At 44.5% G+C, this 26,228-nt stretch overlaps 1 protein-coding gene across 3 annotated transcripts in view; it reads left to right on the top strand.

Annotated features, from left to right (window-relative positions):
- Window positions 1-12,112: 12,112 nt before the first annotated feature.
- BCL9 (BCL9 transcription coactivator) overlaps window positions 12,113-26,228 on the top strand; it is a 75,673-nt gene continuing 61,557 nt past the window's right edge. The window contains exon 1 of one of the 3 annotated variants that reach the window (XM_038378226.2): window positions 12,113-12,393. The gene's annotated coding sequence lies outside the window, so the exon portion shown is untranslated. The remainder of the gene's footprint in view (window positions 12,394-26,228) is intronic. The other 2 variants (XM_043509868.1, XM_038378269.2) reach the window with 2 other exon arrangements.

Below are 26,228 nucleotides of genomic sequence, written 5' to 3'. Positions count from 1 at the left end.
ATATGGAATGCCTTTCATCTTGCACTTCAGCCAGGGGTGTGGGGCTGCCAGAGTGGTCCAGAGTCCAGACTGCTCCAGCACCAATACTGCCCCTTCCAATACCTGAAATGCAAGACATCTGTGGCATCTGTGATGTTCCCAAGGGGTAGCCAGACTTGGGATGCACCTCACCAATGCCTGCTCTTTGCATGAGGAAGTCTTGTCTGTGCCTGATGTGAGTCAGTTCCCTGAAACCACCAGCCTCTAGCAGCACAAAGCACTACCTTCCAGAACTCCGCAGACCTAGCTCTCTCAGTACAGGTAGCAATAGGCACACACCAACCCCTGAGTCCTCCAGGCGTCCCTGTAGTATTCAACCCCGGATCCACTGAACACTCACAGAATTATGAGGCCTGCTGTTCCCAAAGGAACAGTACACCACAGCGTATAAGTTATACCGAAGAACACAGCTCTGCTAAATGCACAGCACTTAAGATATATTTGTAGTAAAAACAAGAATATGTTTAGAGAGTCAAGTGAGAGTGAGTAAGAATACTGGAAACAAACGGTTACATACAAAACAATATCATAACATGCTGTCTAGAGGCTAAACTCAACTGACAAGTTATCCTTCTGTCTAAAGAAGCTTATCTCACCCGAGGTTCTCACCAGTGTTTTCAACTAAGCCTGGCTTAGACCCCTATTTCATGATGCAAATACACTGTCCATTTACTTCCTAGGTGAGAGCTGACAAGGAGTCTTCTTTGACCCCCAAATACACTAGAACATCTCAAGATAGGGTTCCACCCCTGCTGCTTACCTCTTCCTGTTACTTTTCTGTCTTTGACAGTTTTTTACAATCCTTCATTAGCATTCAGTTCAGACTGGTGAATGGAGGCCCATTGTGAATCACACAACTATGCATCCGATGAAGTGAGCTGTAGCTCACAAAAGCTTATGCTCAAATAAATTTGTTAGTCTCTAAGGTGCCACAAGTACTCCTTTTCTTTTTACAATACTCAGTGTACATGTAAATAGACAGAAGGATAAAAATCTCCTGTCTGAAAGAAAACTTGCTTTTCACCTTTGCTGGTGACCAGTCACTAGTCACAGAGCTTAAGAACATAATTTTCAATGTACGTATGTAACTCTTCGCATAACCTCCATATATGTGGAAAGGATGGCTGGCCCCCTGTGATTGAAATAGGTCCAGCACTTCTGTGTCAGAGCAGGTGCTCTGAACTGAGCCAATTAAGCAAGCGGGGGCCACAGATGGGCTATAAATGGTCAGAGGGCATTTCAGGAGAGCATGGCTGGAAGGGTAACTGCAGAGAGAAGCTGTAGGGAGAGGGTCTCCTGCAGTGCTCCCTGAAGAAAGGTGTTGGGGCTGGAGAAGAAGACCCAGTTGAGGCAGTACCAGGCTGTGCCCAGCTTAAGGCTGGATGGAGATTTCTTTTTGTGTTTGCTTTATTTGGAACTTTGTAAATAAAGAAGCCACACTCTAGCTAGGGCTGTGGCTGAATGAGATGCTGTGTGAGGTTTGTTTAAGGAACCCTGAAGAAGGGGAAAACAGGCGTGGGGAACACTAGAGGCACCCCTGGCCAAGAGGAGGTGCTCAGGTGATGGCCACCATTTTACTATGCATTTGCAATGGTATTAATGATGACTGGGACACAGGTTTTTATATGAGACCTTATGTGACATTCTGTGGTGAACTAGAATGGTACATACCAGACCCAGGAGGAGATCGGTGTAACCCCTATGCACCCTCTCTGTGCTTTTTGCAGTTAGCATTCAGAGGGTCCTGGATTACAGCATCCTGTACTAATTTAGAATGCTGACAGAAGGGTAGCTGGACCAAATTTGAGTGGTGTTGCTAATGGAGAAGTGACTGGGCCAAATATGATTGGCTGTGCAACCTGGTGCACTTGGTTGCAACGCCACTCAAATTTGGCCCAGCTGCCCCTCGTCATGCATATTCCATATTTTTGAAAGACAATGCTGGCAACCATACCAATGACACTCCTCTTTAATGTCAAGCAGGTCCTTGATTTTCTGGTGTAGCTATTTGTTGAAAGACAATCACAGCAGCTGTTTGGGCCACTTATAAGACTACTGGCACTATATGCTTGTTTTCTTTAAAGCTGCTGGGTTTCCTAACCTCAGGTACAAATATGAATTTAATTGCACACCTAATTTGCACATTCTGTTGCCATGAGAGTAGATACCTGATCTGCATCAATAGCTGCATAGGCAAATTACACACTTTCTTACGTCTGGTCATCCCTGTGCATGCCCACACCCTTGGCTCTTGGGGGAGGAAATGTAGACAAGGAGATGATGCTGCAGGAGCAGCCTCTAACAGTTTCTGGGAATTCCATGCAGCCTGTCATCTGATGCACAAACTGAAGGTGGTTATAGATGAGTGGCTGACCAGCTTCCTCATTCTCCCTTGGATTTCCACCACAGCACATGCTATAGGTTTGCTTTTCACACATTGTAAACTTCATCTTTTATTTTATTTTCTTTTAAGGAATTCCACTGATAAAGCTCCAGAAAATGCACTCTCCCCAAAATCTCACAAGCACAATATTTTGATCAAAAGAGACTTTTTGTCTGACGCACTGAGGCAGATAAGTCTCCAGAAATTTCACAGAAAACGGAATCAGAATCAGTTGGAGGAGAGGAATGGCAGCATTTTACACCAACACATCCTCACCAGTTTGACACAGCTCGGATCCTCTTCCCCTTGTGCAGGTTGGGTTGCTAAGAGAGGAAAGCTCTGCTCTCATAATGAGTATGCCTAGCTCTCGCTGCTGTTTATTCAGTTTAGCTCCACCTGTTGGTTACAATGGCAAACTGCACTATTTCATTACATTGCCTTTCACCACCATAAAACAATGAAACAGCAACATAAATGTTTTCCCCTCAGTTTGAAAGGACTTAAGGGTACCCTTATACTACACTGGTTCAGAAACTGCAATTTGTAATAGTCTCTTTTCTACCTAAAACCACACTTTAAAGAGTGCAATAACCTTGCTTACAGAAAGTTTTAAGAGCATCGAGCCTGCAGTTTTGCCAACCTTAAGTGTTCAAAAATCATGATTCAGGACCTCCAGAATCAGAAGATTGTCTTAAAAATCATAAGATTATTTCCTAAAATACACTTTGGGTGCTTTTTATTTGTATTCCAGTGTTTTGAGCCTATTGGGTCACATTTTTCAACTTTTTCTCCATGACATTGAAGGCTAGAAACATAGTTTTTTAAAAGTAAAAGCTGAAATTTTCACAAAATCCTATGAATCCAGGAGCTGGGGCTTTAAGAAAAAATATCTGCTATGATGAGAGATGGCAACCCTGACTGACTGCTTGAGTTTTATGGGTATCTAGGTATTTTGTGAGTCTGACCATGAATTGCATGTAGTGCAAGAGCAATGTGGACTATATTGGTGATGGACTGGGACTGACGGGGCTGAGGTGGAAGAGCACAATATCTCAAAACAACTGCCACAAGGGAGGCAGGGGAAGAGAGCAATCAGAAGCAGACTGTATGTTATAGGAAGGAGTGTACATATCAACAAATACAAAGAGGTCCATGAAGGCAGAACCTTGTAAGTTAAGAGTAACGCATTCTAAACATAACTCTCAGCTTTCAGGGCAGCAACTTGCCTGAGGGGAAAAAATATTGACAAGGAGCTGTGATGAGCAGAATTGTGAATGGCTGCTAAACAGGTAAGCATGAATCACTCCCTCTGTTCCTGGTATTTTTCACTGAATGTGTAAACCATAGGCCTGTTAGATGCTCCAATCCTGTGGAAGATGGATAGTTAGTTGGGTATATGTATGAAGGCTAAACTATAATATTTACACATTATTTATATTATAGTTGTACCTATTACTTGTGTTGCCGTAGGGCCCAAGAGCTCCAGACATAGATCAGAACCCCACTGTACTAGGCACTGTATAAACATAGAACAAACCAAGAAATCCCAACTGGTATCACGGTCCTATTAGATCAGGCACTGTACATACATGTAGTAGAAAAAAGTCCCTGCCCCCAAAAGCTTACAGTCTAAATAGACAAAACCAAAAACAGATGTGAGAAAGGAACATTATTCTTCCCATTTTATGAATAGGGAAGTGAGCACAGTGAAATTAAGTGACTTGCCCAAGGTCACAAAGGAAGAGCTTTTGTGCAAGAACCAGGAACCAAGCCAGATCTCCTGAGTCATAGCCCAGTACCCCACTCACTCTATCATCTTCTCGCTACATCAGTGATACTCAGACTAAGGCTTACAAGCTGCAAGTGGCTCTTTAATGTGTCTCCTGCGGCTCTTTGCAGCACATGATATTAAAACACTGTGTGATTTAATTACAAACCAATCTAAGTTATTAACCAATCAGGATGCTTTTACTATGTTATTAACCAATTGTAGTTGATAAAATAATAATACTTGGTCAGTCATTTTGCTGTGAGAATGATATATAAATCTCAAAACATAATAAATGAAACAATAAATTCAATGAATGTGGCTCTTTTGGGTAATGTTGATCGCTAATTTGGCTCTGGAACTACTGAGATCTGAGTATCACTGCTCTACACAGAGTATCTACTACATATAGGAGTATAATTGCCAACCTTGTGGCTCACCTCCCATTGTAATGTGTTAACTGCAGTTCAAGGGTCAAATTCTGCCCTCAGATGTACCCAGGTAGCTCCACTGAAAGGGTTTGTGAGTGTAGCTGAGAGCAGAATTTGGCTTTGATCATTGACAAGAAGTTCAAGAGTTGGGCGAGTCCTTCCTACAGTGTGTCCTGTTCTTTGTGAACTAGAAGTTCTGTATTAGTTTGGCAAAAGGGTGAGATTATAGTAGGGCAAACCTTTTGTATAGTGACCATTTAGCAATCGCTCCCAGAGCCTCACACACATGCTCACCAAGACTAGTGGATGTTCCATTCATTGTACCACTAGATGCACAGCTATACTTCATGCAGGTGCACAGGCCAGCCTGGCAACATTGTACCTCTCCCAGCTGCAACTGTGGTTCATGGTAACATCCTTCTGCAGAAAAGATATGCCTCCAGTATGAAGACATCAAAGTGCGCACAGCAGCACATTCAATTTTTTTAACTGGCCTGATACTCTCAGAACCCCAATATATTATCAACTAATTTATATTCAGCCCAGTTGTGGGCTTGATGAAGCAAGCACTGGGTGTAATTGTATAGCCTGTATTATGCAGGTCAACTAGATGATCATAATGGTCATTTTTGGCCTTAAACTCTATGAACCTCTTTTATCCATCTCAGTAAAGGAGTGTGGGGAGTAACCTCTGTCACTAGGCAAGCTAGTGACAGAGGATGTGGAAAAAGCTAATATACTCAATGCTTTTTTTACCTCTGTCTTCACGAACAATGTCAGCTCCCAGACGACTGCACTGGGCAGCACAGCATGGGGAGGAGGTAACCAGCCCTCTGTGGAGAAAGAAGTGGTTCGGGACTATTTAGAAAAGCTGGACGAGCACAAGCCCATGGGGCCGGATGTGCCGCATCTGAGAGTGCTAAAGGAGCTGGCGGATGTGCTTGCAGAGCCATTGGCCATTATCTTTGAAAACTCATGGCGATTGGGGGAGGTCCCGGATGACTGGAAAAAGGCTCATGTAGTGCCCATCTTTAAAAAAGGGAAGAAGGAGGATCCTGGGAACTATAGGCCAGTCAGCCTCACCTCAGTCCCTGGAAAAATCATGGAGCAGGTCCTCAAGGAATCAATTCTGAAGCACTTAGAGGAGAGGAAAGTGATCAGGAACAGTCAGCATGGATTCACCAAGGGCAAGTCATGCCTGACTAATCTAATTGCCTTCTATGATGAGATAACTGGCTCTGTGGCTGAGGGGAAAGCAGTGGATGTGTTGTTCCTTGACTTTAGCAAAGCTTTTGACACGATCTCCCACAGTATTCTTGCCAGTAAGTTAAAGAAGTATGGGCTGAATGAATGGATGATAAGGTGGATAGAAAGCTGGCTAGATTGTCGGGCTCAACGGGTAGTGATCAATGGCTCCATGTCTAGTTGGCAGCCGGTATCAAGTGGAGTGCCCCAAGGGTCGGTCCTCGGGCCAGTTTTGTTCAATATCTTCATTAATGATCTGGAGAGTGGTGTGGACTGCACCCTCAGCAAGTTTGCAGATGACATTAAACTGGGAGGAGAGGTAGATACGTTGGAGGGTAGGGATAGGATACAGAGGGACCTAGACAAATTAGAGGTTTGGGCCAAAAGAAATCTGATGAGGTTCAACAAGGACAAGTGTAGAGTCCTGCACTTAGGACGGAAGAATCCCATACACCGCTCCAGACTAGGGATCGAATGGCTAGGCAGCAGTTCTGTAGAAAAGGACCTTGGGATGACAGTGGGCGAGAAGCTGGATGAGAGTCAACAGTGTGCCCTTGTTGCCAAGAAGGCCAATGGCATTTGGGCTGTATAAGTAGGGGCATTGCCAGCAGATCGAGGGATGTGATCGTTCTCCTCTATTCAACATTGATGAGGCCTCATCTGGAGTACTGTGTCCAGTTTTGGGCCCCACACTACAAGAAGGATGTGGAAAAATTGAAAAGGGTCCAGCGGAGGGCAACAAAAATGCTTAGGGGACTGGAACACATGACTTATGAGGAGAGGCTGAGGGAACTGGGATTGTTTAGTCTGCTGAAGAGAAGAATGAGGGGGGATTTGATAGCTGCTTTCAACTACCTGAAAGGGGGTTCCAAAGAGGATGGATCTAGATTGTTCTCAGTGGTAGCAGATGACAGAACGAGGAGTAATGGTCTCAAGTTGCATTGGGGGAGGTTTAGGTTGGATATTAGGAAAAACTTTTTCACTAGGAGGGTGGTGAAACACTGGAATGCATTACCTAGGGTGGTGGTGGTGGAATCTCCTTCCTTAGAAGTTTTTAAGGTCAGGCTTGACAAAGCCCTGGCTGGGATGATTTAGCTGGGGATTGGTCCTGCTTTGAGCAGGGGGTTGGACTAGATGACCTCCTGAGGTCCCTTCCAACCCTGATATTCTATGATTCTATTGCAGGTTAACAAATTTTGCATTTCACTTTAAGGGATAAAAACTCCAAGGATGCTGCATTGAACAAACATACTATAGCAGCAACCATTATAATGGTGATGTTTTATGGACAGGAAGTGAACATTTCCACTAGTTAAAGCAACAAGAGAAAGTACAGTGGATAGGCATAATACAGTAACTCATACTGGACTCTTGTGAGTTCTAGGAACTAGTGGCCCTATGCTTAAGAAATTAATTGTGGTATCTTTAAAAGCCAAAAGTGACCAGGACTTTTATTTGATGTGCCATTTGAAAAATGGCATCTCTATCATAGATTATAAAGGCCAGAAGAGACCATTGTGATAATTTAATCTGATTTCCTGCATAATACAGACCACAGAAATTCACCTAGGAATGCATCTGAATCATTGAGGCATAGAATAGCATTACTTAGGAGCAGAGCTTGAGCTGTTGCCCAGCTACTGGCTAATAAGCATTATCTATCCACCCCCTTTGGTCAGTGTTTTGACTCAGTTCTCATTACTTCGTATTTTCTCCATCATCACTTCCATAAGTCCCATCATCCCCATGTCCCTACACTGGCATATGCTGAGCAGAAATGCATGGGGACTAGCTCCCCCCACAAATCACCATGTAGGTGCTACTCAGCCCCACTTATCCATCTAATGCACACAGTACAGAAGCAGTTTGTTTGGATGCAGCAACTCCTACAGTGAGAAGAAGTGCTCCCCTGATATCAATAAGCCCCATCTTTTGACTGATTGATGGGAGTTGCTGTGTCCAACCAAGCTGCTTTGGTGTGGCACTGAGACAGCACAGGCAGACAGGAGAGAAATCAAGTGGGAAAAAGTAAGTACAAGTGCTAAAAGGGGTGGGGGAAATGGGTTAAGACATAAGGAGGAAAAAGTGTCAGAGGAGGATAGCGTGTAGGAAGAAATACAGAAAGCAACAAGGGAAAGGAAAGATTGACATCAGTGAGATTTAGGAGCCTTGTACTTAAGGGCTGTCCTGAATTGGGACCATAAGGAAAAGAACAACAGAAAACAAGAGAAAAGTTACAGAAAAGAGGGAGAGAGAGAGAGGAAATCTACCTTACCAGGAGCAGTCAGTCATAGATAAAAGGATCTGCCTCAAGATGAGCCAATTCAGGCATTAGGAAGTTTAGGAATGATAAAGGAAGACCAAGTCATCTGCCCTAAGGTAAGAAAAATGGTAAGGGAGAAACTTGAAAATAAAAAAGACACAGGGGAAGCAGAGAGGGAAAGGGAGAAGGGAGAGCAGAAGAGGGTTGGCTCTTCTTATTAGATGGAATATGGCCCAAACAGGCTATGTTTAATGTTTAACACTGATTATTTTTCACAACAAACTGAACATGGGTACTTATATTGATCAGGTTTTAGCCAATGATGGTCAAGAGTGGTTCCTTTCATCTCCAAAATATTTAAAAATCCAGAGCTCTTTCTTTTTTGGGGAGAGCAGCGGGGAAAGAAATGTGGATTGCACCACAATGATCCATGCCTTTGTGACAGATGCATGAGATTACTGTAACTTGCTTTACTTGGGGTTATCCTTGAAAATGATTTGTAGGCTGTAGCTGTCATAGAACATGGTATCAGGACTACACAATAGCCTTTATCTGCAAGCCAGCAATTCCCATGTGCACAACCTTCACTGGCTGTACATAAGGAATGTTAGCAAGTACACATCAAAGTTTTACTGCTACTACTGCAAGCATTAAGTAATATGGGACCTGTCTCCTAGAAGTCTGTTGACTTTATGTGCCATTGAACAACTCCACTAGATGAAACTGGAACTGAATCATCCTGAGGTGTTTCTAGATGATTAGAAATCAGGTCCTTCTTTGTTGTGGGTCTGCAACTCTAGAATACTCTGTCCATTGATATGTACCAGTGTAAGGCCCCCTATTCAGGGCAGCACTTAAACTCATGCCTATAGCCAGGCACATGCTTAAGTGTTTTGCTGAATCAGAGCCTATAGCCATAGTATTCTTCTAATCAAAGCTTAAGACAGTTTTTTTCTACTGCTTAGTTCTATCGGGGCTGTCTGTGGTTTTATTTATAGAGTGGTACATTATTAGGTTGGAACTCTTTCCCCAGAATTGGGCTTTATTGGTGTGTGTGTGTGTGTGTGTGTGTGTGTATTGGCTGGAGGATCTGTATCCCTAATTTAAGGATGTATTTGCCCAGGGAGTAGGATGACAGAGGACGTAGCCTAAAAAAAGGTAGTAATAACAATAACAATATTTTTGTATATATATATATATACACACACACACTAATAAAAGCACAAAAATATTGTTATTGTTATTACTACCTTTTTTTAGGCTACGTTCTCTGTCATCCTACTCCCTGGGCAAATACATCCTTAAATTAGGGATACAGAACCTCCAGCTAATCTCGCTTCTCTTGGCATCTCTGTCCCCCTGCTGCTTCTCCCTTCCCTGCTACTAATTTCAGAACATTTTAAACCTGACCAAGACTTTGCCCCTGGATTGTGTGGAGGTAGGATGCTAAACGGATTACAAAATGTTTGACTAATAACAGGTTTGTTTTTGCAAAAAGAAAAGGAGTACTTGTGGCACCTTAGAGACTAACAAATTTATTAGAGCATAAGCTTTCGTGAGCTACAGCTCACTTCATCGGATCCGATGAAGTGAGCTGTAGCTCACGAAAGCTTATGCTCTAATAAATTTGTTAGTCTCTAAGGTGCCACAAGTACTCCTTTTCTTTTTGCGAATACAGACTAACACGGCTGCTACTCTGAAACCTAGGTTTGTTTTTGTTTTCCCTCACCTTGAAGTTCTAGCCTACATGCTCCCTGAAACTCGTTTTTTCTCCAGAAGGTTGCTTTGAATCCATTTCCCCTCCTCTTTGGTATTACACTAACCTTTCAGTTCCATGCCATCAGGAAATTGCTTAATGCATTACTGAAAGGTGTTCAAATACTACAGTGATGAATGGGGTATAAAAACCTATAGAGAATAGGATAGAAAATAAAATGTGCACATTTATACATCTTAGCCTTTATTATATAACAGGTGTCTCTGATTTTTCCCTCCCTTCCCCCCCTTCTCTTTTCATCTCTCTTTTTGACATCTTCAGTCATTCCTCTGTCTCCCTCCCTCTTTCTCTCTTGCACTCTATCCCTCATTCTTGGTAAGTACCTAATTTACATCCTGTCTGAGTCCCAAAACTTCAAATTAGGCCTGGGTAAAATTTTCTCAGTGAAACCCAGAACCATGCAAAACCCTGTTTTGGAGTTTGAATATAGAGATAGTATGGGCTAGTGTTTGGGGTAGTCAGCTCTAAGTCAGGAGAGTTGCACTCTCTCTTCTGCCACTGATATCACTATGTGACATTGGACAAGTCATTTAATCTCTCTGTGTCTCTTTCTCTGCCTAGGAAATTAGGATCCACCTTTGTAAAATCACTTTGAGATCCTTGGATGAAAGGAGCCATCAGAGTGGTGAGTATTATTATTATTTAAAATGAAATTATGGAATAAACTCACTGAGTCATGTGCAAAACTTTTCGGTTGAGATTTGAAGCAAAACCTTTTGTTGTCTCTGGACAGGCATATGTTTTTCAAGACTGAGTTTTGTGGTTTTGTTACGAAACTTATGACAGTTGGTCATGTGGTCTGTCTTCTGGGCTGAATGAACCCTCATGAATCCATACACAATGCACAGAGCTGAATGAATCACACCACTAAAGTTTTGGTTTGCCTTTTACTGAACTGAGTTTGCATGAACCTAAATTTCAATGCATCCGATGAAGTGAGCTGTAGCTCACGAAAGCTTATGCTCAAATAAATTTGTTAGTCTCTAAGGTGCCACAAGTACTCCTTTTCTTTTTGCGAATACAGACTAACACGGCTGCTACTCTGAAACCTAAATTTCAAGGGTTGAGGAACCCTGTGAATTGAAGGCAATAAAAAAAAGTTTGCCCAAACCCATGTGAACCACAACCAACAAGTTATGCACAGCTCTGCTACAAATCCTGCCCTCAATACACGTATGCAATTACCTCTGGTTCCCTCCTGGGTAGAGGACAGGATGTTGCCAATGGGAACCTAGTACTGTGTAACCTTAGCTCCCTATTTCTTAGCTCTTATGGTTTATGCTACTTTTGACTCTCACAATTTTTCCAAGTCCAAAAGTGCTTGATCTTTATAATCCTTCAGGTTGAAGTGAAAACCATCTCCTCCCACGCTTGCACACCTGCCCTCTTGCATCCCATGTCAGAGGACTTGTGGTTAGAGCAGAAGATTGAAACTCAAAGGACTCCTCAGTTCTATTCCCAGTTTTTGCTACTGACTCTGTGTGTGATCTTGGACAAATCACCTAAATTCTCCATCAGTTCCCCCGTCTGTAAAATATAGATAATGATACTTCCCTACCATGGGCAAGGGGAGGCTTAATTAATTAAGATTAGTAGGAACTTTACAATGCTTAGGTGGGAAATGGAATGCATGGTGTTATTTAACTCTGGGGGTGGTTTATGTTTAAGCTAAAAGAAAAGGAGTACTTGTGGCACCTTAGAGACTAACAAATTTATTAGAGCACAAGCTTTCGTGGGCTACAGCCCACTTCATCGGATGCATTTATGTTTAAGCTAAAATCTCAACAGATTGAGGTGGAGACAATTTTGATTGGGCAAAATCCCTCCCCCCTCAAACTAGAGAGGAAGCAGTCTGATTTTTTTTATTCGCGCCCTCCCCCCGTTGCTCATTTGAATAATTCCTCCCCGCATTGGGAGCCTTAAAAGAAAGAAAAAAGCTTTTGAGGGCACCGTGCTGTCTGCACAGCTTCTCCCTCTGCCATTTTCCTGGGACACAGCAGACAGCTTTCTCCCTGCCCCCAACTCAGCCTGGGCTCTTTCCTGTCTCTGAGCTCCCCCAGTACAGCAGCGAGCTGAGCTGCCTGGTGTGTTGTGTGTGGGTTGTGTGTGCAGCTAGGCCTGTCACTGGAGTTTGAGTTTGCATCCTGAAGAAAGGAGGCGGGGGCAGGGCGGAGGGAGAGGGAATGTCTTGTTTGTGGCTTGTCAGCAATTGCTTGAGACAAGCTTCCATGTGTGAAAGCTACTTGGCATGAATGCCTGGGCTGTACCAAGTGCCGCGGCAGCGAGAGGGGGAGGCAGAAGGGAAACAGATCAGCCCAGAGCAGACAATAGGCCCCTAAAGTGTTCCCCCTAAGTTGCTTTGATGTTGTCCTAGTGTCTTGGTAGCGGGAGGCCGGGGACTGCAGGCGCAGGGGCTCGTTTTGTTGGCCGCCGCGGCCCCCCCCCGGCTCGGCGGAATGACTCCCCAGGAATCCCGCGCCTAGCGAGGTAAGAGCGGCAGCCGCAGACCCTGCTCCCGGCCGCGGCGGGCGGCAGCTCGGCGGAGCCGCCGGAGCGCTCCGTGCCCGGGGGCTCCTTCCGCCGCGGCCGGAGCCCCGCTCCCCGCCGCGGGGCTGGCTGGAGACCCCCGAGCGGACCCCGCCGAAAGGCGCGCGCGACGCCTTCCCCCCCCACCGCTCCCCGCCCCCGGGGCTGGGGGGGGGGGGAAGCGGGGCACGGCAGGGCGCAGCAGGCTGCTGGAGGCCTCCTGCCTCTCCGGGCTCGGCAGCGGAGCCGCCGCCGCCGCCGCCGCCGCGATTGCATCGCGCCCTGCTGCGTCCCGCGGGCTGGGGAGGCGGCGCGCCAGAGCTGGGGCGCTCGCAGCCCCTGGGCTGCGGGGGCCTGGCGGGCGGGGGGAAGCCAGAAACTTTTCCACCGCCGGGGCTGGGGAGGACTCGGTGGGGAGTTCGATCTCTCGCCCTCCGTGCCTCAGTTTCCCCCCCTCCCCGTCAGCCCTCCTCAATCTGCAATTTGTTAGTCTCTAAGGTGCCACAAGCACTCCTTTTCCGTCTGCAAACAGGACGTGGTGAGAGTGACCTATCTCAAAGGGGCGAAATTCCATCATGTGGGTAGCCTGCCCTGCGAGCCTCAGGTGGAAGGTGCTAGAGAAGGACAGAGTATTATATGTTATTTATTATTAAAGAGACCCTGGCAGAAACCGACTAGAGAGCGCGGATCCAGCGTCTCAGCGTGTCTAAAGGAACAAAAAGCTTTTCCCACCTGTTGGCTTCTGTCCTTGTGTCTTTTTGGAAGATTTATTGGCCGATTAATAGTGAGAACGAGGTGGGAGGGAGGGATTGGGGTTTTTCTTCTGCCTCGCCCCTTGTACGTTTCTTAAAGAAAAATAGTGAGATGCCAGAGAGAGGAAAACCCTGGGTTTTTTGTCATTGTGTATTCCAGACCTTGTGCTTTTTTGGACCTAACTGAAGCAAGGCAGATCTGTAAATTATCACAGGGCTGGAAGATTTTTATTGTGGATTTTGGAGATTAAATGAGATTTATTTACAATTGCTGTTTATTGGCGAGTCAATATCTGGCTGTGTGTGAGGGTAACAGTGTGAGGTCTCTTAACTCACTAGTGGTTTTGTGGCTATAACCTACTGCTGCTGAGGTGACGCTGTGAAAGAGCAAAAAGGGAGAGGGGGTGATGCCTGAATCCTGATTCCCAATCCTTACAAAATTAAAATCAAAATTGTTCTTGATTTTGTGAATTTTCTTTCTCTTGAGATAAATTCTGATATTATTTTACTGGAGCGAAACTTTGGCACTAGGTGGATCCTCCTGATGTCTTTTAACTTTTATCACCTAATCATAATTCTAGGGTTTCCCTGATTCTTGCTATTTGTTGAAAAGTAATTTACAAGAGCATGAGCTGCACAAATGTTGATCAGCCTAAAGTACTGACACAACCTAGGTCATATAGGAGCTGGAATAGAGAGCAAGAGTGAGGATTCATGCTTTCCCAATCAAGGCCTGGAGGAAAGAAAGCATCATGTGTTAAAGAATCTGAACAGAATGGGAGATGGGGGAGGGAGATGAAATTGGCCTGAGACCCTCCTCAGGCTAGCAAGGAAGATGGAGGCTCCGTATGGTGCTGCAGAAAATGTGAAGGAGAAATTCCATTCAGTTTCCCTCTGCCTCACCCCCCTCCTTGGGGGAAAAAAAACCCAACCAAAACAAAACAAAAAGCCCCCACCAAGCCAAAACCGGTTTTTGATATAACATGTGCTGCACTAGCTATGTCTCATGCACTCTACAGCATTAAAGAACACAGTTATGGAGATAAATAATAGCAGTGGGAGAATTTGAGACGTTCAGTCAGAGGAGGAAAAAAAAAATTTCACGTCAGGTTTTAAATGAGACCGACAGACAATGAGGCAGAGGGATCAAAGAAGCCTGTTCCTGGTGGCAGGACCTGCAGAGGAGAAGACTCTGGCAACTTATGGCATTGAGATTGGATGAAGAGATGGAGAGGAGCACAGTGCTCGATGAACAGAGGAAGCAGGGAGAGAGGAGATCCAAGAGACAGGCTGGACCAACTCCATGGAAGGTTTTTAAAAGAAGGGATTTTGAAATAGATCCCGACATGAATAGGGAGCCACTAGAATTGTTTGAGTGCAAATGCAATGTAGCTGTACTTCATGGTACATAGGAAAAGGGAGAGAGCAACATTCTGCATAGGGTGGGATTTAGGTGGGCCATAGAGAAAGGAGTCACTATGTCAAGGCAGGTGGAGATGAAGGCATCAGTGAGGTTTTTAGCAGGGGCCAAATCAGGTATCTGGATAAACAGAGATCCTCAAGGTCTGCCTCTCATGTTAGAGATTTGTTGCTGAATTTCTATTTCTATGCTGGAATCTGGTAACAAAAAATATGATCATCCTGCACTCCACATCTCCAAATAAATATGTATGTGTATTAAATACATGTTGTTTCATGTGCATGCCTCTAAACACTGCTCCTCTGCACACATGTTCACAGCGACACCACATGCGTAACCACAAATGGCTACACAGCACGTTATTCCTGCAGAAAGAACAATGCATATGGTTCATACACAGGTATGACCTGATTCTCTATTGCCCTGCAACTTATGTAGTAGTTTACACCAGTGCACAGTGGATACAAAATGCTGTCACATCAGAATGATAGCTGTTTGCACCCACTTTGCACTGATGTAAATGTCTACACAAGATGAAGGGCAGTTGAGAATCAGATCCATGTGTTCTGTACTATAGTGACTATGTACATTACAATGGTCCTGTGCACTTAAGAAGACTCACACCACAGCTGCTGTCTTGCACATTTGTGAAACAGACATCACACACACAAACCGCATATACCGGACCCTCGCTAGGACGAACGTCTATATGGCGTGAATTTGCATATAACATGGTCGCAGCCATGGATCCCAAATTTAATTACTTTAATTGAAATTAATTTTAATGCAGTCCCCACTATAATGCGGTACCGTGCATGGATCCCAAATCCCGTGTTCTAGCGAAGGTCCGGTGTACTACAAAACTTTTAAACCACACCCATCCCCCTTTCCAGGAGTCAAACATACCACAACTTGTTCTCCTTACTAAGACGTAAAATAGGAGGAAGGGCAGTTTCTGCTCATGGGATATGTGCATATCACACTTTTCACACACAAAGAATACACACAGTCAGCGTTGCACCTGTTTAAATTCAGCCCAGGCTGGCAGTGAGTGAAAGTTACCACCTGATGGCTTTTCCATGTCCTGTGTGGCTTCAGTTTAGGTCCTAGTGGATAAAGGTCAGGTCACAAAACAAAACCCAACAATAGTGAGCATTAATTGGTCCCTTGGTGGCAGTCTTAGCAGAAAGGCAAAGGACTGAATGGGCATGAGAACTGGAGCTGTGAACCAACTGACCAAATGTTGAGAATCTGTACAAATAGTGAACAGTGAATTGGAGATGACAAAGTCAAAACCAGTCCTGAATTATGGGTGTCAGAGCAGTCCATGCTGGGGTGAGGAGAGCAAGAGGCTGCTTTCTCTTATCATCTGAGGATTCAATCTGCTGTCAGCACAGAAGGAAGGCTTGTGCATATTTTATGTCACTTTCCTCCATCCAGGACAAACTGCTGATCTGATCAGCTCTGCACTTTACAATCCTAGATGCACTAATCAGTAAATATGACCTGAGGCCAAAAACAAGCAGTGGCCTCCTGCCTCTGTTTCCTTGTGAACATCAGTTGCACCCTATCCTGCCTTGCAGGGAGAGCACATGCAGAACAAACCATGTGCGCCCCTCATAAAGTACAACACAGGATGCAACTAGCTGGATGGAGACAGAGGCAAACAATGGCAATGTGTCAGGAGGACATGGGGGCAAATTGGTCATTTCTTCTGCTTTTTGGTGATGTTTAAAAGGAGACCAAAGTAGCAATTTGGTTTTAATTTTGAACCTTATGTGAGTTGCCCTGATCAGTTGGCTCATGCAGGATTTTCATGTGCAGTTTAGGATCTGTGGGGGTTGGCAGTAAACAATTATATTTTATTTCTTCAGATTAGATTTTTGGTTGTCTAAGGCTGCCAAACAAAGGTTTTTCCTAGCCTGCTCCACCAACATTATTTCTATATAGCAGACACTCAAGTCACAAACATTATTCCTACACACTGAAGATTTGCACACCCCAAATGCTCTCTACATACCAAGAAGGTATAAATCACAAACACATTTTTAGGCTCTGGGACACACACACACACACACACACACACTATTCTTGTGCTCTGAAGACATACTGATCATCATAAGCACCATTCCTGTACTCTAGAGACACAAACATTTTTGCTACATAGCGACATAAGCATCTCAACTAACAGTGTTCTTACTTTCTGCTTCACTGGGCCCATTTGAGAGACAGTATGTTCTAGTGGACTGAGCAAGGGGACTGAAAGCTAAGAACTTTTGAGATCTTGATGCTGATTTGATGTGTAGCCTTAGGCAAATCAGCAGTAAAGCTATCATTAACCTCTGCGTGTCTCAGTCCCAATCTGTAAAATGGGGCTAATACTTACATACCTCCTAAAGTGGTATATTTTAGGTTGCTAGGATAAAAGTTTGTAAAGTGCTAAGTGCTTTTTTTGGGGGTGTACAGTATTACAAAATCATATAACGTACAAACATACAAAGCATGCATTTTTACACACATAACAGGTGAGACTCACCCTGTTATAAATTTTAATATAAACTAACTATGCATGCACTCAGTGCTATCTTGAGTGCTCCAGGATGTTCTATTCTTTCAGCGAGAACAAAACAACTTTTCAGTGATATGCATTGTATATATACCCAAGTGAGAATATTATAAACCTGTTAAAAGAAAAGGAGTACTTGTGGTACCTTAGAGACTAACAAATTTATTTGAGCATAAGCTTTCGTGAGCTCACGAAAGCTTATGCTCAAATAAATTTGTTAGTCTCTAAAGTGCCACAAGTACTCCTTTTCTTTTTGCGAATACAGACTAACACGGCTGCTACTCTGGAACTTATAAACCTGTTGCACACTTCATATAACAGCTACTGTCCACATTCCCATGCACAGCAAGAAATTGATTAACAAAGTAGGAGCGCCTGAAGCTATATCACCTCAGATTGTGATCTCCCAAATTAACCAAGGTCTGGTCAATATCTGGGTTATAAACTTGGAATGATGATGTGGGGAGCGTGGTGTTTGTTTGTGATTCAGTATGCTTCCCTCTGAGGCAGTACTGAACCAATTTCTCAGTATGGTGTGAGGGGACACAGTGCTTCAGGACGTGATGGATCAATTTCATCCTTGGAATAAGCAGCCACAACTCCCACAGAAGTCAGCGGGACTCACATCTGCTTATTCCCAGGATGATTTTGTCTCAGTGTCTTTCAGATGAGATGTAAAATCTAAATCCTGACCACTTATGACCATTAAAGATTCCATGGCAATTTTTAAAAAGGGGGGGGGGAATTCCTTGGCTCTTGGCCAAATTCAAACTCAGGAAATTGCATTCCATCTAGATAAAATTCCCCTATAGTTTAATTGAATAAAGTATTCATCGCTTACTGTGCTAAACTGTCATATAGTGTTTCTCTGAAGCCCTAAACAGTTGCTGTATTCCACCCTAGAGATGGCCACAATTCCTTGCAGGGAGAAGCATTTTCTTTGTGTATAATTTGTAAAGCATTTTTGGGACACTTCTGGCTGCAGTGTACTATTTACATTTAAGATTATTGTATGGTTCAAAGGAATGTGAAAATCAATTTGCAAGCATACATGCAAGAAGATATGATGCAGTGCCATTTGCACTGTGGGCAGGTAGTTAATGAATACACATCTTTCTGCAACAGAGAAATATGGGCCAGATTTTTAGTATTCTGCATATGCAGCTGTGTGCCTAATTTATGTGATTAGTTGTATTTGCAAATGATCATTAGGCATGCCATTGCCCATTTGCCTGCGCAGTTGCCATAATTGAATGCATAAATGTTGTAACTGCATGCACAGGCATACAACTATCTATGTAAAATATTGGTAATCTGGCTTTCCATGTGCAAATATGAACTAAAAATGTGAGCATCTCTCAGTTTAATTGCACTAACCTGCATTTTTCAGTGGAATGCTTGTTTGGACATTTTGCAGTGTTGTCATTCATATTTTCACTCCAGGAAGAAAGGGTTAACTAAGTAATTAGTGGTGATTAGGTCTTTATGTTTCTCATGGTAAATGTAGAGAAAAGTTACAGGGGAGTTATGGTGAGAATTTTACAAATCATAGAGAAACTATGAAAACAGATTGGGGGAGGGGGGCATTCCCACTGAAGTCAATAGGGCTTTCTTTAGCCTTTGAGTTCAATGGCTGGAATAGCCAGGCTCTGACTTCTAGAACCAACTGCACTTTTAGAGATGCCTAACTATAAAAGGTATCAGAGTAGCAGCCGTGTTAGTCTGTATTCGCAAAAAGAAAAGGAGTACTTGTGGCACCTTAGAGACTAACAAATTTATTAGAGCATAAGCTTTCGTGAGCTACAGCTCACTTCATCGGATGCATTTGGTGGATGAAGTGAGCTGTAGCTCACAAAAGCTTATGCTCTAATAAATTTGTTAGTCTCTAAGGTGCTACAAGTACTCCTTTTCTTTTTATAAAAGGTATGTTTGTGTTTGGACACTGTGCTGATCACTGATGATGGACTGACAACTGTGAGGCCTGAAGTCTTTTATTTAGCTCAAACAATATGAAGCATGGACTGCCACAGAGCAAATTTCCTTCACACTGCTGTACCAATGGGTTTCAACCTGGCCTGGTGGGACTACCTCTGGGGGTGAGAGAGTAGTTCAGTTTTTCTGAGTATTCATTCTTTGGCTTCTGTGGTGACATTGCTAACAAAGGGTCAGTCAATACTAGGTGATAGGAATCTCTCTCAGCTGAGTAGAGACCACTAAACTCATTTCACATATGCCTCTCAACAGCCATGAGAGAGGAGCACTTTTTGTCTTTAACTACCTGGGCTGGCTTTGAACTAACAACCTAGAAGTAAAAAGCTGTATAGGCCATGCAAGGCCCCTCATCTATTCAGTTCCTCCTAAATTGAATTTTAAAAATGTTTCTGGATACCTCTTGACTTCTTGGGTATCTGGCTGCTACCATTTCTACCTTACATGCCTTTCCTTGTAATCTAATCTATCAATGTATATTTAATGTACCCAGTGCCCGAGTATCTAGGCACCAGGTCTCAGCCTTCTATCACTTGTTTCCACAGATGTTGTCTTTAAGTTATAGTGGATGCTTTCATTTCATCACTTTTTTCCTTTTTGCTCTGTACTGTTCTCGCAGTCTCATGCTTGAAAGTCAACACCACAAGTTCCTTCTGCTCTGATTCTTTGACTTGGATTTCAGTCTAGTGGCTAGCAGGAGACTGGAAACTAAGGCTGGGTTTTTTTCTCATCCATGCCACTGACTTATTATATAATTATGGGCAAGCCTGTTAACTTTTCTGTGCCTGTTTACCTAGCTACCTCATAGGGGCAAAACTTAATTTACTCCAAACTCTTTTGAGGCCCACAGATACAAGGTGCTATAGAAGTGCAAAGTATGTTTTAGAAGTGTTGTCTCTGACCCTGACCTCTCCTAGTCTCCTCAACAGTCCTGTGGAATAGTCTCTTTAGTCTCTTACTAAAGTTTCTTCCATTTTTTACCTGCACATTTACGCACTCTCTCCGCTGCATGCAAAAATACCAAGCTATCTGAAGTCATAGAAATATTTGTATAATCCTGACAGCTGTGAAAAACATTCTTCCTCAGCAATAAACAAACAACATACACAACCTGCCATTAACATAGGTTTATAGCAGCTAGACATCACTTGCTGATCTGGGAGGGAGTGCTAGGCAATTCCTGTGCTAGTAAGTCTTAAAGTAGCGTTGTCTGAGGTTAGGAATACACAGGATTTGGTATAATTCCTGTGGGCGAATAATTGGGGAGCCTCGTGTAAGTGTTTGTGCAAATGGGCAATAGGTGGTTGGTTTATTTGTGGCCTTACAGTGGATATGTGGCTCAAGTGTGTATGGCTTAGGGATTTGATATTTATTTATAGGCACCAAAAAACATGTTTTCAGTAGTGCAAGTTTAAATGTATACAGTACAAATTAAACTGTAAATATATAATGTTTTTCTTTAAATCAAATCTTAGTAGATAGAAGAATCTTTAAGTAAATCTAACACCTGTTTTCCCTGTAACCAGCCTTCAAGCAGGTTAAGAATATCCAGGACTGAATTTAAAAGTCCAGGATGGTTAGCAAGCTGCCTGTGGCCCAGAAACCAAACAAAGCATAGTTCTGTCCAATGCTTTACTCTTAAGCCTTAGCATGCATGAGTATTAGTGAAGAAACAAAGACTTTATCCATAAACATAGAATCGGATGGACAAACCCTAGCTGACGCTACAATCCAGCCTCTAGCACCTGAGGGTGGAACTTCCTCTCTGACAAAACAAGGTGAGACCCCTCTGCATGTGAGGAGGCTGGTTTTGATTGTGCATCCTGTGATCCCTTTCTGTTTTACTCTATTTTGGTTCTTTTCTGCACAGCCTACCAGAGAATCTGAGCATCTAATTTCCTTTCGAGTGCCTGATTCAGTCCCAAGTCTTGCCTCTTGAGCTCACCCTGCCTGCTACTTCTGGGACACAACCACAGAGCTTTCCCTCTTTTAATATCACTAAATCACCACCCTTTCTTATTCCCACATCTTCTAGTCCCTGTCACAGTTTATCTGCACTCCATGCTAAAAAACACAATCATTAGCCTAGCTGGATGCAGTATGATGAACTCCCGTGGTACCTAGTTAACCATTTAGAGATAGATGCCCTGGTACCACAAAGAAAATATAGTAAAAGAGAAGCAGTTTTGAAAGAGAGCCAGTGGGGACACAAAGCAGCGCTCTCTCCTAGCGAGACCAATAGTCAGTGGGTCAGGAAACGGCTCTCTTTCCTAGGGAAATCCACACCCAACAAGGCAGAGAAACAGCACCAATGGATTATGGAAGTGTCCTCTCCTCCATGGCCATTGGAGAGGTACATTCTGCCAGCAAGAACCACATGCAGCAGGGCAGGAGAACTACACTCTGTGTCAAAAGATCCACCACCAGTGTGGGAAGAGACCTGCCCTCTCAGCCTAGACAACCACAGCAGCAGAGCTACTTTAGGCATAATTGTTCTTGCACTTGCTTTAGAGAGCCCCTTGATACAACTTAGGGAACGTCCTGTATCTCCATTTTCCTCCAAGAAAGCCTGAGTGGATAAATCCTGCTCCTTCACCTTCATGCAGTGACAGGGATTTTGTTGAAGGAAGATTGGCCAGAAACAGCTGGTGAGGGATTGTATTTCTTGCCTAGTCTAGTCCCCTCCCCCTCCCCTTTAACTGTTCCGTCTTCCTCAGAGTGCTTAAGTATTGAGGCACTCTTCCCCGGCAAGGCAGACTAGATGCTGCTCCCTCCACAGTTCACCCACACTGCTCCATCAGTCAGCCAAAAGGGGATCAGTCAAGTGGGTGGGACACCAGGGTGTGCTGGGGGGTGGGGTTGTTAAAACTCAACAGCCATTTTGAAGGAAGGGCTGGTGTGATTTCTCTGCCTCTCTTGGAATCTTGTCCCATCTCTGGATATTTCTACACCATCCCTGCCAGAGAGTATTTAGTCATAGAGGACTCTTTTAGCTTCTCAACCTTCATTCTCCCATCCAAACCGCTCCTGATCCCTCCTCTGCCCCTGCAACAAACCTGACTCTCAGCCTACTCCCCTCATCTCCAATGGAGGGCCCCAGCACGTTCTGTATCTCTCACAGCCATTTCTCACCCTCTTCATACCTGTTTCCCCGGCTCATTCAGTCCCACTCTGGCTCTATGCTGGGTCACTGCCAAACCCTTGCCATCGTGTTCTTTTGCCTGGCCTGCCATCCTGTCTTGCTTCCCAGCTGGATGGTTGGGCTGAGAACCACCAGCCAGAAGGTGGGTGACATTGAGAACACAGGCCAGAGATCAGTGAGGGGAGATTGGGATCCCCTGAAAGCAGAGAGGTAGGGGAGATTGGGACTCACTCCAGGCAAGTGACCCAATTCACCATACTTCCTTGACCTCCCACATGGGCATCCTTAGCAGCATGTGGCTAAATAACCTTTTTGTTTTCCAGGTGTCCTCCACCTCAGTACTAAACTGTTTCTAAAAGGCTAATTAAACCACTTCTTGCTTTCTGGGGATTCTGTATAAATTAATCTTGGGGATTGTGTAACAGCCCCACAGTACGTGCAATAGCGTCCTTGGCTGCTGTCACACGGAATTCAGTTCCCAGTATCATTACTCATCCCCATGATCAACTTGTGAAAATAATGGCAATCATTCCTCCCTCATTCATGTCTCTCAGCATCATGGAAGTGAAAGCTGGAGATGGCTAACCTATCATCGTTTCTAAACCTACTCATCCACACACCCCTACATTTCAGTGGGTCCTAATTTTCTCAAAGATTATCTTTAGGGGCTGAAATGTTTTATGTCTGGTCTCAGCCCAATAGGTGAACTTTTTCTGGAAAGCTTGCATAAAATCCATTCAGCTGTTTGAGTCACATGAGCATAAGTAGAAACCAAACCCAGAAACTAATTGTCCTGACCTTCACTGCACTCAGAATACTCAAAAAAAGACCTTGTTTTAAACCACAAACTTAGGACTCTGTTCTAGCTTTATACAACATGAGCCTGGGTTGGGCTGGGGAGGGAGGGAAAGGATGCAAAGCCAACAGCGTCGGGCCTTGGAGGCAGCATGCAACCTATAGCAGCTCCGACGCTTTATTTTTGGAAGTATAGTCTGTGCCAGCCCATATCCGCAGGCCATTATGGAAGTGGAACAAGGCCAATGGCCTTACTTTGTACCACATCAGTTTGGGGTGTTTAGTGCAGCTGGCAGCACTAGTACACTCCTGGTACTTGTACTCAGGGAGAGTAAGCACCACTATTGTTTCGGTCCCCTGCCCATTCATTGGGTTCCATACACCAGGGATTCTCAACCTTTTTCTTTCTGAGCCCTCCCACCCTCAACATGCTATAACAACTCCGTGGCCCACCGGTGCCACAAAAAATGTTTTTCTGCATATCCAGTAGATTAAAAACTAGGGCCAGCGTTAGGGGATAGCAAGCAGGGTAATTGTCCAAGGCCCCATGCCACAGTGGGCTCTGCAAAGCTAAGTTGGCTTCATTCCCATGTGGTGAGGTTCAGGCTTCGGCTTTGGCCCAAGGCAGTAGGGCTCAGGCTTTCTTCCCTGGGCTCCAGTGACTGTAACACCAGCTCTGCTTTCTGGTTTATTTTGGTGGACCCCTTGAAACCTACTCACAGCCCCCCAGGGGGCCTTGGACCCCGGTTGAGAATCACTGCCATACACCATCTCCCTCTCATGCTTACCCTTGTAGGCATGGCCGTAGGCGCCGACTTCCCTACTTTCACATGGGCGCTCGACCTCCCCCTCTACCCCTGACCCCGCCCCCACTCCACCCCTTTCATGAGGCCCTGCCCCTGCCCTGCCCCTTTCAACCCCTTCCCCAAAGTCCCCGCCCCAACTTCGCCCCCTCCCTGCCAATATTCCAACTCCTTCTCCAAATCCCGGCCCCTTCCCTGCCTCCTCCCCTGAGCGCGCCATGTTCCCACTCCTCCCCCGCCTCCCAGAGCGTGCTAATGCTGCCAAACAGCTGTTTGGCAGAGGCTGGGCGGGAAGCGCTAGGAGGTAGGTGGAGGAGCGGGGACACGGCATGCTCAGGGTGGAGAGGAGGAGGTGGGACGGGGAGCTTGGCTGCTGGTGGGTGTGGAGCACACATTCATTTTCCCCCAGGGGTGCTCCAGCCCCAGAGCACCCATTGAGTCGGCACCTATGGGCATGGCCACAGTCTGGGCCTCAGCATATTGGTTGCCCTGGGTGAGGAGTATGGGCATTGGTAAGTTTGAAAAACAGTCTGTGTTTCAAAGGACAAAGTCACGAGACATTTGAAAATGACACCACAGTATCACCCCTCCAGCCAGGCTCACGAACTGTGACTCTTATAAAGCTCCCTAGGACTACAGGATTGTATCCCAGCAGGGTCAGACCAATCTTGATCCTTCTGAGGGAGACAGATGAATTCTGTGCACTGTACTGTGGGTTGGTCTTTTGTAGAAGAACATAAGAACAAGGCTCTGTTTGCCATGCATGCACAGTAGTAGTGGTAGTAAATATTTATACTATGATGAGTTGGGACTGGGGCCCCATTGTTCTGGGCAGGGTAAAAAAAGCAGAAAAGAGACAATCCCTGCCCTGGTTGATTACAATCTAAAATGAAAGAGCCCATGATGCTGTCTGTAAGAGTAAGGGTTTTGTCTTGGTGTGCTTTACCAACATTTTCCCTTTCTTCCCTCTTTTCCCTGTTGTGTAGGTGGCTTGTTTGCCTGTTTTTGTCCTCCAGTTCCCAGAGTGACTCCTGTCTGTAGAGCTTGTGCAGTACTTTGGGACATAGGTGATGCATAAATATGTTCATAGATACTAAGGTCAGAAGGGACCATTCTGATCATCTAGTCCGACCTCTTGTACAACGCAGGCCACAGAATCTCACCCACCCGCTCCTACGAAAAACCTCACCTATGTCTGAGCTATTGAAGTCCTCAAATCATGGTTTAAAGACTTCAAGGAGCAGAAAATCCTCCCTCAAGTGACCTGTGCCCCATGCTACAGAGGAAGGCGAAAAACCTCCAGGGCCTCTTCCAATCTGCCCTGGAGGAAAATTCCTTCCGGACCCCAAATATGGCAAATCAGCTAACCCTGAGCATATGGGCAAGATTCACCAGCCAGATACTACAGAAAATTCTTTCCTGGGTAACTCAGATCCCACTCATCTAATATCCCATCTCAGGGGATTAGGCCTATTTACCCTGAATATTTAAAGATCAATTAATTACCAAAATCACATTATCCCATCATATCATCTCCTCCATAAACTTATCGAGTAGAATCTTAAAGCCAGATAGATCTTTTGCCCCCACTGCTTCCCTTGGAAGGCTATTCCAAAACTTCACTCCTTTGATGGTTAGAAACCTTCGTCTAATTTCAAGTCTAAACTTCCTGGTGGCCAGTTTATATCTATTTGTTCTTGTGTCCACATTGGTACTGAGCTTAAATAATTCCTCTCCCTCTCTGGTACTTATCCCTCTGATATATTTCTAGAGAGCAATGATATCTCCCCTCAACCTTCTTTTATTTAGGCTAAACAAGCCAAGCTCCTTGAGTCTCCTTTCATAATTTATTACTGACTTTTCCCTATCAGTTTCAGTGTGCCTATGGATTTCAGCCTCCCCTTATCCAGCTGATATTCGCTCCCACGCTAAAACTCCTGAATTCCTCCCCTTTAAACTTAAATATGATGTTAAAAGAGGCCCAGCAGATCTGGTGTCATGATCTTCTGGACACCACCCCAATCACACTTCTACCACCATCTAACTCAGATTTTGTATCCTCTGGTTACACGCCCATGTATAGGAATTCTACCACCCCTACTCGTCCTATTAGTGTCCTAATATAAGCAAATGTGTATATTTCAGTGTTTGATTGGATAGTTCCTCCAATGTAGGAAAGCGTGTGCGTTCTGAAGATGCAATCCAATAATATATATAGATGCATTTCTGCCTGTGATGGCAGTTGGCCTCTGGGAGGGGCTGCCTGGGTGGAAAGGTTTAGTAACTGGAAAGGAGTGACAGGCTTGCCAGGGAGTGGGGGAGATGGGAT

Source organism: Dermochelys coriacea, chromosome 1, assembly GCF_009764565.3.
Source record: "Dermochelys coriacea isolate rDerCor1 chromosome 1, rDerCor1.pri.v4, whole genome shotgun sequence".
NCBI classification, from domain to species: Eukaryota; Metazoa; Chordata; order Testudines; family Dermochelyidae; genus Dermochelys; species Dermochelys coriacea.
Note: the sequence above shows the minus strand (reverse complement) of the source record. Positions and strands in the feature narration are given on the sequence as shown.